The sequence below is a fragment of the Macrobrachium rosenbergii genome, chromosome 12 (genome assembly GCF_040412425.1).
Source record: "Macrobrachium rosenbergii isolate ZJJX-2024 chromosome 12, ASM4041242v1, whole genome shotgun sequence".
NCBI classification, from domain to species: domain Eukaryota; kingdom Metazoa; phylum Arthropoda; class Malacostraca; order Decapoda; family Palaemonidae; genus Macrobrachium; species Macrobrachium rosenbergii.
This window is the reverse complement of record NC_089752.1, coordinates 31,071,021-31,081,708: the sequence shown is the minus strand read 5'-3', so window position 1 is coordinate 31,081,708 and position 10,688 is coordinate 31,071,021.

Genomic DNA, 10,688 nt, shown 5'->3' with positions numbered 1-10,688 from the left:
TAACGGCAACAATCATTATTTCCGCCAAGAGATCCACTCTTAAATTTGTCAACAGAAATCCCGGTATCGTTGACCCACTAATTACTTCATTACGGCGTTGATGAGTTGCAATTACGCCGGTAATTACAACAGGCAAAGTCCTTTGGCAAGGATGTTGATGGGTCGTTGTACCGGAGGTTGAAATTAGCTCGCTAAAATTAACACAGATATGATGAGATATAGTTTAACAAGATAGTTTAACGAATTATCTTTATGAACAAAAGTTTGCGCTGAAACAAAGTTAAGTTAGAGGAGTTAGGCATTAATAAAAGAGAGAGATGCTTAGGATGATTAAATATTGGGAAGTGACAGTGGAGTGATTTAAAAATAAAATATAAAAAGAAATTAGGTCATCAGTGATACGATCTCGATCGGATAAAATAATTAAGGATTAACAGTTATTTCAAGAAAATGCAGTTTTGGGAACGAACAACCCGTCTCACAACACGTGCGATATATAAATGGAGGGAATTTCAGACAAGAGAGGAATACTAACCAGAATTAGCATAATCAAGAGAAGACGTTTCCCAGTTCCCCTCGGATGGTGCCTGTGAGAATGCAACCGCGCCAACAAAATGCAGACAAAAAAAAAAAAAAATGCTGCAGGATCTCTTTAAGGATCTTGGAAGGATGAGTCCTCTGGTGGAAACGCGAATAGGATAATGATAGGAAGCTGTGCCATCTCGTGTGGGGTTGATTCCCACACGTATTCAAGGGACCAGAACATGAGCGTCCGTCTCTGAAGCGGTAAAGGGTGCTATGAGACCTTCTTATGATCAGCAGAAGAAGAAGCAAATGGCGCTATGAATCCTTCATGAGGTTACAAGACTCTGTGCTGTATAATGCGTTCTTCTGTTATACAAAGTTAAATTTAAAAACATTGGTGTCTTCGGACTACTGCGAATAAAACGAGCCATACTCGACTCATGAAAGACGCGATTCCTTCCCCGTCATTCAGACAACACGCTCTAAATATAAAAGAGGGTTTGATTCATCGCCCATGCGTGCAAAAGAAACATCTGCTTGTCATTTTAACAGGCATCGGTTTCTTATCTAAAAGCAGGTTCCTAAATGCCCTTATAATCGGGTATCTGTAAAAACAGCATCAATCAGTAAACTAATTGTGACGCTAAGTGGGCTTGATCAAACCCTTAAGTTACAGGATGTATAATGTTTTTCTTTCTATTTATTTCCAGAATCATTCAACCTTTTTTTTTTTTTGTTTTAAATACAGATTCATCACCACCTGAGAAGAGAAGTCCACTGATGCACACCATTCCCATAGCAGCGACTGAGCACCAAGCCTGGGCTTGATGAAGATTCTACACTGTATAACTTCTGCAGCAACAAAACGAACTTTCCATGACGTTATGCTGAACGTAATTTGCTCATATTCAACGTGGTCATGGCGTATCATGTTCCCCAGTCACTGACAGGGTTTACGGGAAAACTTTCTCCAATTACCCTTGCCAATAATAAAAGTCCTCCTGTGGAATGATTCTTCAGTCGTTAAAGCTCAAGAGCTGTAGTAGGGAAAATTCCCAGTCAATTTGTTGGGAATAGTCGACGGGAAAAATACCTCCTTTCTTTATTTTCATCTTTATTCGACCCTACTTCAATTTCCTCTACTTTTCCTTTGAATTATCTGTGTGTATTCTATTGTTCGAAAGCTTGCCTAGTAATTTAATGTCCTGAGGGTCAGTCCATAACGATGTGTGGACATTTTAGATCTTAATGATAACAATAATACATCTTTCCTGCAAATTTAGTAACTTGAAACAAAGAGAACAATTCTCTCCAAATATACTGAAGACATTTGCTTTGTAGATATGTTGAAATCAATTAACTTTTATGTAGTAAATCAGGACATTCTTCGTAGATCAACAGTCTCCTTAACACCCCTAGGAGTTATATTTATTAATCTAGTTTTACTTGATTATTATTGCCAGTAATTTTATTTATCTTTGCTTTTGATGCAAAGGCCAGTGGAAAGCAACCTAATGCCCATATCTGGTCCTTACCAGATAGAAGAGGGGAGGAAAAGAAAAGAAATCGGGAGATCAGAGGAAGGCGAACTTTTATAATCTGACCTTTATAGGTCAGACTTTCTAAAAGACCGTGGGTCAGACTTTCCCACTCGCTTGTCAATAACAGTGATTTGTTCACACGAGTCGAGGAGGACAACACAGAACGAGGGAACTGGAGGCAGACTACGCTCCTTAAGAAAGAGAAGACCAACGTTAAACAGACCTCGCTGGCAACAACAGCAGCAGCAGCGTCATCGGAAATCGGAGCTTGAATCAGAAGTTGATAACTCCGCAAATGATTTGCTTCCCGGTAGTGAGTGTGTTGTCCAGGAGGTATAATGCCATGTATTTTGAGATTCATGCTTCCTTCACGCTTGGATATAACTTCATATTTTGACAAGTTCTGTCTTCTTAGTGTGGATATCAGTTCCTTGTGGGTGGTTTTATTTTGAAATTATTTTTTTATTATTTAATTTTTCTTAGAGAATGGGAGGGACTTTTTCTGATACCTTTAGAAAAAACTTATGTGGATTGTTTGATTTATAACACTAATTTTCTTCTTCTTCTTCTTCTTCGTCTTCTTCTTCTTCTTCTTCTTCTTCTACTACTACTTCTTCTTCTTCGTCTTCTTCTTCTTCTTCTTCTTCTTCTTCTTCTTATTATTATTATTATTATTATTATTATTATTATTATTATTATTATTATTATTATTATTATTCAGAAGATGAACCCTGTTCATACGGAGCAAGCCCATAGGGGCCATTCACTTGAAATTCAAGCCTCCAAAGAATATGGTGTTCATTAGAAAGAAGCAACAGAAGGTAATGGGAAATACAGTAAGAAGAGATCACTTATAAAAAAAAATAAACTAACAAAATAAATTCTTTGGGTTTTTGTCTTTAAAATTTGACCGCATTTCCACACAGTTTCCATTCAGATTTTGGAATTCCCTTCCTTCCTCCGAAGTCCCTACGTGATGTAAAAGGCGAGTTATTATCATTCGAAAATTTCATTAACCGGTTTTTTTTCAGGACCGAAATTATTATGGACAGTAAGTTCTCTTGGGACATTTCACTTTTATTCAATCGATTTTTCTGGTGCCATTGTGACCCATTATCGCACCCGCCAGACTCCAGTGGTTTGGCACAAGTTTCTGTACTGTTACTTGATGGTGCATGCCAGAGTTATAGTATTGCGGTCACCCACCCAAGTGCGAGCCAAAAGCAGTGTAGCGTAACTTCGTAGATCGAAAGACCAAGAGGTGTTATTCGTTACTGGAAGGACCCAGCGTAGCGTAACTATCCCAATCTTACTTCACAGTTGCTTGAATCAAAGTTCACGTAACGCATAAGTAATACATGTTTTTCTTTTTACTGATGTCCATTCTCTCTCTCTCTCTCTCTCTCTCTCTCTCTCTCTCTCTCTCTCTCTCTCTCTCTCCTCTCTCTCTCTATAATATTGAAATGAAAAAAAAAAAAAAATTTCTGGAACGTTGTTCAAAAAAGACTTAAATTTTATACAGTTTTATATGTTCTCTTAACACTACCAGTTCTGTTCTGTGTTTTCATGTTGAGTATACAAGTAGTAATTCATTTGTATATTCAATATACGTTTCTTTTATGTTTAATCAAGCTTATTTGATGCACTGGGAATTGTTCAAAATTAATAGTCTATTTTTTTTTACATTTTCTCTTATTTTGAAAGTTCAAATTGATTTCTGACATATTTATCTTGTTCATGTACACGTTTTTGTAGATACACACTGTCTTTCATATCATGCGCGTAGACAGATTCACACGTCTATAACAAACGATAAAGTCCAATGTTGAGAGTCATTCTGTGATTGATGATTTATGCGTTTTCTTCGCTCGGCAAGGATGGATTTCCACACACAAAACTCACCTCCTCTTTGAACTCACAAACGTCTGCAAGGTCCCTTTATCAAAAGCAATGATGAGCACAAGTACATGGAAGACCAATGTTCCTCGATGTTCACTGCAAAGAGTGATTCGCTTTAAACATTGCACACAATTAATTCATCAATATTTTTAAACTATCCTCTCTCCCGAGGAGTTTAGTAAGGTACTGATGATGATCCGGGAGTAGAATGGTAACTAGCTTACGAATAAGCTCCAGAACTAAGCAATGATTTTATTTTTCAACCAGAAACGAATTACGATGATTGCTCATCAAGATGCCAGACGCTCTGCCGAAATTGGAACCCGTGGGAAAAAAATGATAAAATTTAATATACTGACCACTCGTATTGGATGGTGTGTGTGCTGAAAAGAAGATATTCTGCAAAATCTCACATGCGGATACACATTATATATATACGTATACGTACATACATTATACATATATACATACATAGATTATATCTCTATGTTCTTTTTGCTGAAGTGTCATTGTGTGATATCTTTTATGGTTCTCCCGTCATTTTCCTCAATAATATATTATATGGAATAGCCATAGGTCGGCTCTCATTGAAGACATCCGTTACCTTGCGGTTTCTCATATGTCAGGCCTCTCTCTTTCTCTCTCTCTCTCTCTCTCTCTCTCTCTCTCTCTCTCTCTCTCTCTCTCTCTCTCTCTCTCTCTCTCTGGTCACAGCGTTTGTGGTCCGTTTAACTGCTTCAAAAATGCAGAAGAATTATGGATTACTGAAACAAAAAAGTAGGTGACAAAGAAGAGAAGAATTTCAAACAAGAGAAAATAATAATAATAATAATAATAATAATAATATAATAATAATAATAATAATAATAATAATAATAATAATAATAATAATCTACCAAATGGGGAAGAGGTAATAGCAACCAAAGAAGTGTCAAAACTGGTATTTATTCCGGGTAACAAAACATATATTTGTTTGTTTTCCATTATATATATATATATATATATATATATATATATATATATATATATATATATATATATATATATATATATATATTTATATATATATATATATATATATATATATATATATATATATATATATATATGAAAGCGCAAGGGTTTCAAGCGTGACTTAGTTGATTTGTAATTCAAAAATAAAATGGTACTAGTTGTGATACGTCCCTCTTTGGACACAACCCATGTCAAGAAATCGGCCTACTGGAGAATAAGTATACCGGTATTTACGTTTGTGTGTATGTAAGCTTGTTTAAAACGATAAGCAAAGAAGTACAAGAATACTTTTATTTTTCCAAATATGACAGTCTTCAACAAGCTCATTGCATAAGGGAAGTAAGTAGGCTATTGCTCAACATCACTTGCAATGCTTTCTCTCATCAAAGACACATTTGTCTTTATTCTTACTTGGCAAAGAAAGAAAGAAGAAGAAAAAGAGCTACACAATAAAGGCCGAGTGTCATTTTTGGGGACTTTATAGTCGGATGAGCTACGTGCGTTTGAATAGTCAAAAAATATTCGCAGCCCATACATCAATGATAATAATAAAGAGATATCCGCAGCCCTTACGACAATAATAATAAGTGGACATTTGCATTACATGTTCAAGCATTCATGTTCATGGGACTTACACAGTTCTTCATTGGAGGAGTGGCAGAGCTCTCGGCTAGCACGCTGTTGGCCCAGCGTTTGTCTCCGGCTGGCCAATGAAGAATTAGAGGAATTTATTTCTGGTGACGGAAATTAATTTCTCGTCATAATGTGGTTCGGATTCCACAATAAGCTGTAGGTCCCGTTGCTAGGTAACCAGTTGGTTCTTAGCAACGTAAAATAAGTCTAATCCTTCGGGTCAGCCCTAGGAGAGCTGTTAATCAGCTCAGTGGTCTGGTTAAACTAAGATATACTTTTTCATAGGACTTACAATATATAATTTATGAGCATTCTAAGCATGAATCGACTTTGTAGGCTAAGCCGAGTCAGGACGTCCACACCAGCCTCTTTTTCCTTTTTATTACCTTACCCCTCTTTGGGCGGGTTCCCGTGCTGGCATACAGCCAGCTTAATATAAACCAACCTCTGGATAGGAATGTAAGGCTTCATACAATCCACATTGGCTGAATATGAAGATCTGAACTGAATTATGACTATTATTATTATTATGAAACAAACAAAAAGACTATGAACTTTCTTCACGAGCTTCCAGTGAATAAGTTAAAACAGGAAATAACTGAACAGCAAAAACATTAAAAGACAGAAGTTGAGAAACTCTGACAAAAAAAAAATGAGTGATGTGGGTTGTCATTACTGGAAAACGAGAGAGAGAATTATTTATGTATATACAGTTTTGATAGAGAGTGTATATATATATATATATATATATATATATATATATATATATATATATATATATAAACATCCATATTTTATATATTTATATGTACACACACATATATATACTGTATATATATATTTTCATGAGGTGTACCAGGTACCTGGCTATTACACAACTAATCATAGAATTCAAAAGTTTAACTCACTTCAGCCAGATACCTGAGTACTCTAAAGGTAACAGTGATACCTTAAATAGCTTATTAATCATGTGAATAATCAAACTAAGTTTATCAAAACAAGTGTGAGGCATCAACAATTAAACAAGAAATATACTAGAGCAAAAGGGCATCACTTCATCAAACAACTTAACTGTTTCCCTAATCTTAATTAAGTTCCTCATTGGACGGGTCGACATCATTCTTGGCTAGCACTTTGCTGGGCCTGCACTCGATTCTCCAGCCGGCCAATGAAGAATTAGAGGAATTTATTTCTGGTGATAGAAATTAATTTCTTGGTATAATGTGGTTTGGATTCCACAATAAGCTGTAGGTCCCGTTGCTAGGTAATGAATTGGTTCTTAGCCATGTAAAATAAGTCTAATCCTTCAGGCCAGTCCTAGGAGAGTTGTTAATTAGCTCAGTGGTCTGGGTAAACTAAGGTATACTTAACCTGGTCTTAATTCACTTCAGCCAAACTAAAGGAACAAAACATGTTTATCACTTTACTTTATGCACACACTTAATCCTATTCACTGGTGGTCAATAAATGAAACACTGTTTTTAAAATTTTTAAATACAAATACAATCTGGAAAAATTTACTATTACTTGAAAGCAACACAAGATTTAATTAATTCCTTTTACTATTACTTGAAAACAACACAAAATTTAATTAATTCTTGAGGTAAATTATTAAGCAAAATTGAATCACGAAAACTTTAATTTATCAAGAAATTAAATCAATCAAGCAAAATTTAAACTACCAAGAATTACTCAAGAATTGAAAAGAAAATCTTAGTAAATGAAAATTAGATCAAGTATGCAATGTTAAATTATTAAGAAGCACTTAAATTGCTAAGTAAATAAATGTTAAATCACCACTATATAAAATGTAAAAAATCAAGAGATTGCAAACACAAGAACACACAAAATATTTACTAACAATAATTCCACTAAGGCAAAAATTTCTTAATATACCTTATTATACCATGGTAATAATAAGTAAAATTCACTTTACCTTACACAAGCTTGTGAAAACTTTTGCAAAATCACCTGAAATGCAGCTGCTTGAGATTCACAAAATATACTTCTTTGTTAGGTGCCATTACAAACTTTTCCTAAATTCAGATCTCAAAAGCTAAGATTAATACCAGTGACCACACAAATATTTTATGTTAATAATTTTTCTCTTTTGAAGAAAGAGAGAGAGAGAGAGAGAGGAACCACACAAACAGTCTCTGAAATCAGAATGAGCAAACTTTTGGATTTCAGTTAGAAATGAAACAATCAGATGACGTCATTATTAAGGCCTTTTGGAAGCTAGATATAAGAGAAAATTCTAGAAGAGGATGATGACATCACTTCCAGAGCAAAATGTTTTGAGGCCAAAACTAATGTGTTAGAACAAAACATGATCAGAGCAATGCAATCTTAAACATGACACAATTGCCATGTGCTTCAGTGCAACACTTGTTCACATTTCTCAAAAGGTACACACCTTTACCAGAAAATTGTATGGGACAAAGCTTTTAACGAAATCTTAACACGATTAAAACAGACTGCAGCTGGTTAATCATGAATGGCATGTTTTTAGAACAAGACAAAGAACCAAAGTTGGTTTTCAGAACAGTACCTGAAACACTGCAAAATCATTATTATTTTTCTTGTATGAGACAAAATCTTACACGACTCGACTGCTATTCCGAGCTGTCAACACTTTTATCTTTCGCGATAACAACTGAACCAAAACACGACATCCAGTCCAACTTGAATCTCTCTTTTCTGCTACTACACTATTATCAAGAAAGATATTATTAATTATAAATTACGTTGTTAAGTTATCTAAATCGCTAACTCTTTTGAGATCTGACATTACACTACATATGATGTTTCAACAATTATTGCTATTACACATAACACATGATAACTAGAAGAGTAAATATATCAAAATCATGGAAAGATATACATTTTACAAGGCAATATCATTTATATATTTATATATATATATTATATATGTATATATATATATATATATATATATATATATATATATATATATATATATATAGAGAGAGAGAGAGAGAGAGAGAGAGAGAGAGAGAGAGAGAGAGAGAGATGACACCTGTCCTTGGTCGCCACAGTTGCACAGTTATAAAAGCAAAGACCTTTTTCTTCGTCAGTTTGGACTTTTATATTTTTTACGTTTAACCGTTAGGGTTATTTTTTTTCCCTGTAGAAACTACTACCTTCCTAAATGGACTCGTAATTTAATCTGTGAAATTTCATGTAAATAAGACAATGAAAAGATAAAGGGGGAATCAGTAACAATGGCAGAGTGACTGAGCTTATGAGTCTAGCTTTTCATTTCCCATCCGCAATTCGAAGCACACAGCTCAACCGTCCTTCCATTTGGGGAAATTTTCTCTGGCCGTGACTTGGCGGAATCTACTGCTTCGAGCGTCCAAGAAAATAAATTGAGACGTTATTCAGTCTTTAACTCGCATATCATAATCTGCGTTATTCAAGTCAACATTTCCAACAGTTCTTCGTCCACCATCAGACTTTGGAATTTTGTTACATCTGTTTTTCTTGAGTCAAGCCGTTTTTAAATAGCCTACCATACAGATTGGCATTTGGTAATTAGTATGATTTACTTTTCACTAATTATTACTAACAACAACCAAGGTACGTGGAATTCTCTCAAGCCGCCTGTTTTCCGTAACCAAATGATCTCATTTCATATGAAACTTGTGATTTTCATTCTTAATGGAAGTCATTACGTTCCTCTGAACAAAAGAAGCAGCAAGTAATAAAATTGCACACACACACATAATATATATATATATATATATATATATATATATATATATATATATATATATATATATATATATATATATATATATATATATGTGTGTGTGTGTGTGTGTGTGTGTGTGTGTGTGTGTGTGTGTGTTTGTGCACTGGCAAAGAAAATCCTTGTCATTTATCACTTGACATTACTGATGTACCGAAAACCTATCGCAATAAGTTATATATTTCGTAATAACAATTCATTAAGGTGCAAAGAAAAAATAATGAATATTCAGCATTTAGAGTAAGAAACGCATTGAACACATTAAACCGCTTACTTTACTAGCAAAATTCAAAGCTGCATGCAGTTCTTAAGACCGAGAAGAAGTCTATTTAAAAAAAAAAAACTTCAGTGACTTTTGCTCTTGTGATTATCAATATGCCCTTGAAGACTGCATGCGCTTTTTTAGACTAGTTTCATACTTTTCAGAGTTTACTGAGAATAATTATGTAGCAAGTCATTAATCTCCGTTCAGGTCCCGACAAGAATTATTGGCCATACAAAATGCATTTGAGTGTGTATGATTAGAACTATTAGCTAAATACGCAACGCGTATTAAATAATTTTCTTGCTTGCAACGACTCTTTACATTGAGAAGCTTTTTAGAACGCGGTTCTTATAAAGTATCGGTTATAGCAGTCTCGAGACTGGTCGAAAAGCTCAGAGTATCGATTGGGAAAATAAACCGGGAAATATCGATTTTTGGCGAAAATGACGTTCCAAACTGCGCTGCACGAAGACGCAGTTAGTTATGGGAACCTGAGCAACTCTCCAGTATATGTTGAAAACGTTGGGGTATCACTGGAAGGCTGGTACCGAAAAATCATATGCCACCTTTACTGCTACCTCTTATTGTAAATCAAATGTTTCTGCGCTCCTCAATGTAATATTTTAAGCTTTTACGGCAACAAAAAGTAGCAGTAACTAACTTAATAAACATCAAGACATTTTTTTCTTAAATGCGATGAACAGCGAAACGAATTACAACGAAGAAATTTAAATGCCATTAAACCTAAGTGATTTCAACGAGTGTCGTTCGCTGGAGAAAATTACGTAGAGTTAGCGGTGCGTCGGACTGGAGTGCGCAAAGCCCTGTTCGTTGCCCCAAACAGATGCTGTTTCCACATTGCTGCTTTACTTTCATATTATTTCATCAGATTGCACCCAATCCCTTTCCAGAATATTGTATATCTTTTAATGTTCAGCTTTTTGTTTTCCGTTCAAGTAAAACTTCATTGTTTCTTTTTGGGTATGGCCATTTATATTAAGTAGTATTCTCAGTGGCAGAACAACATTGTAAGACT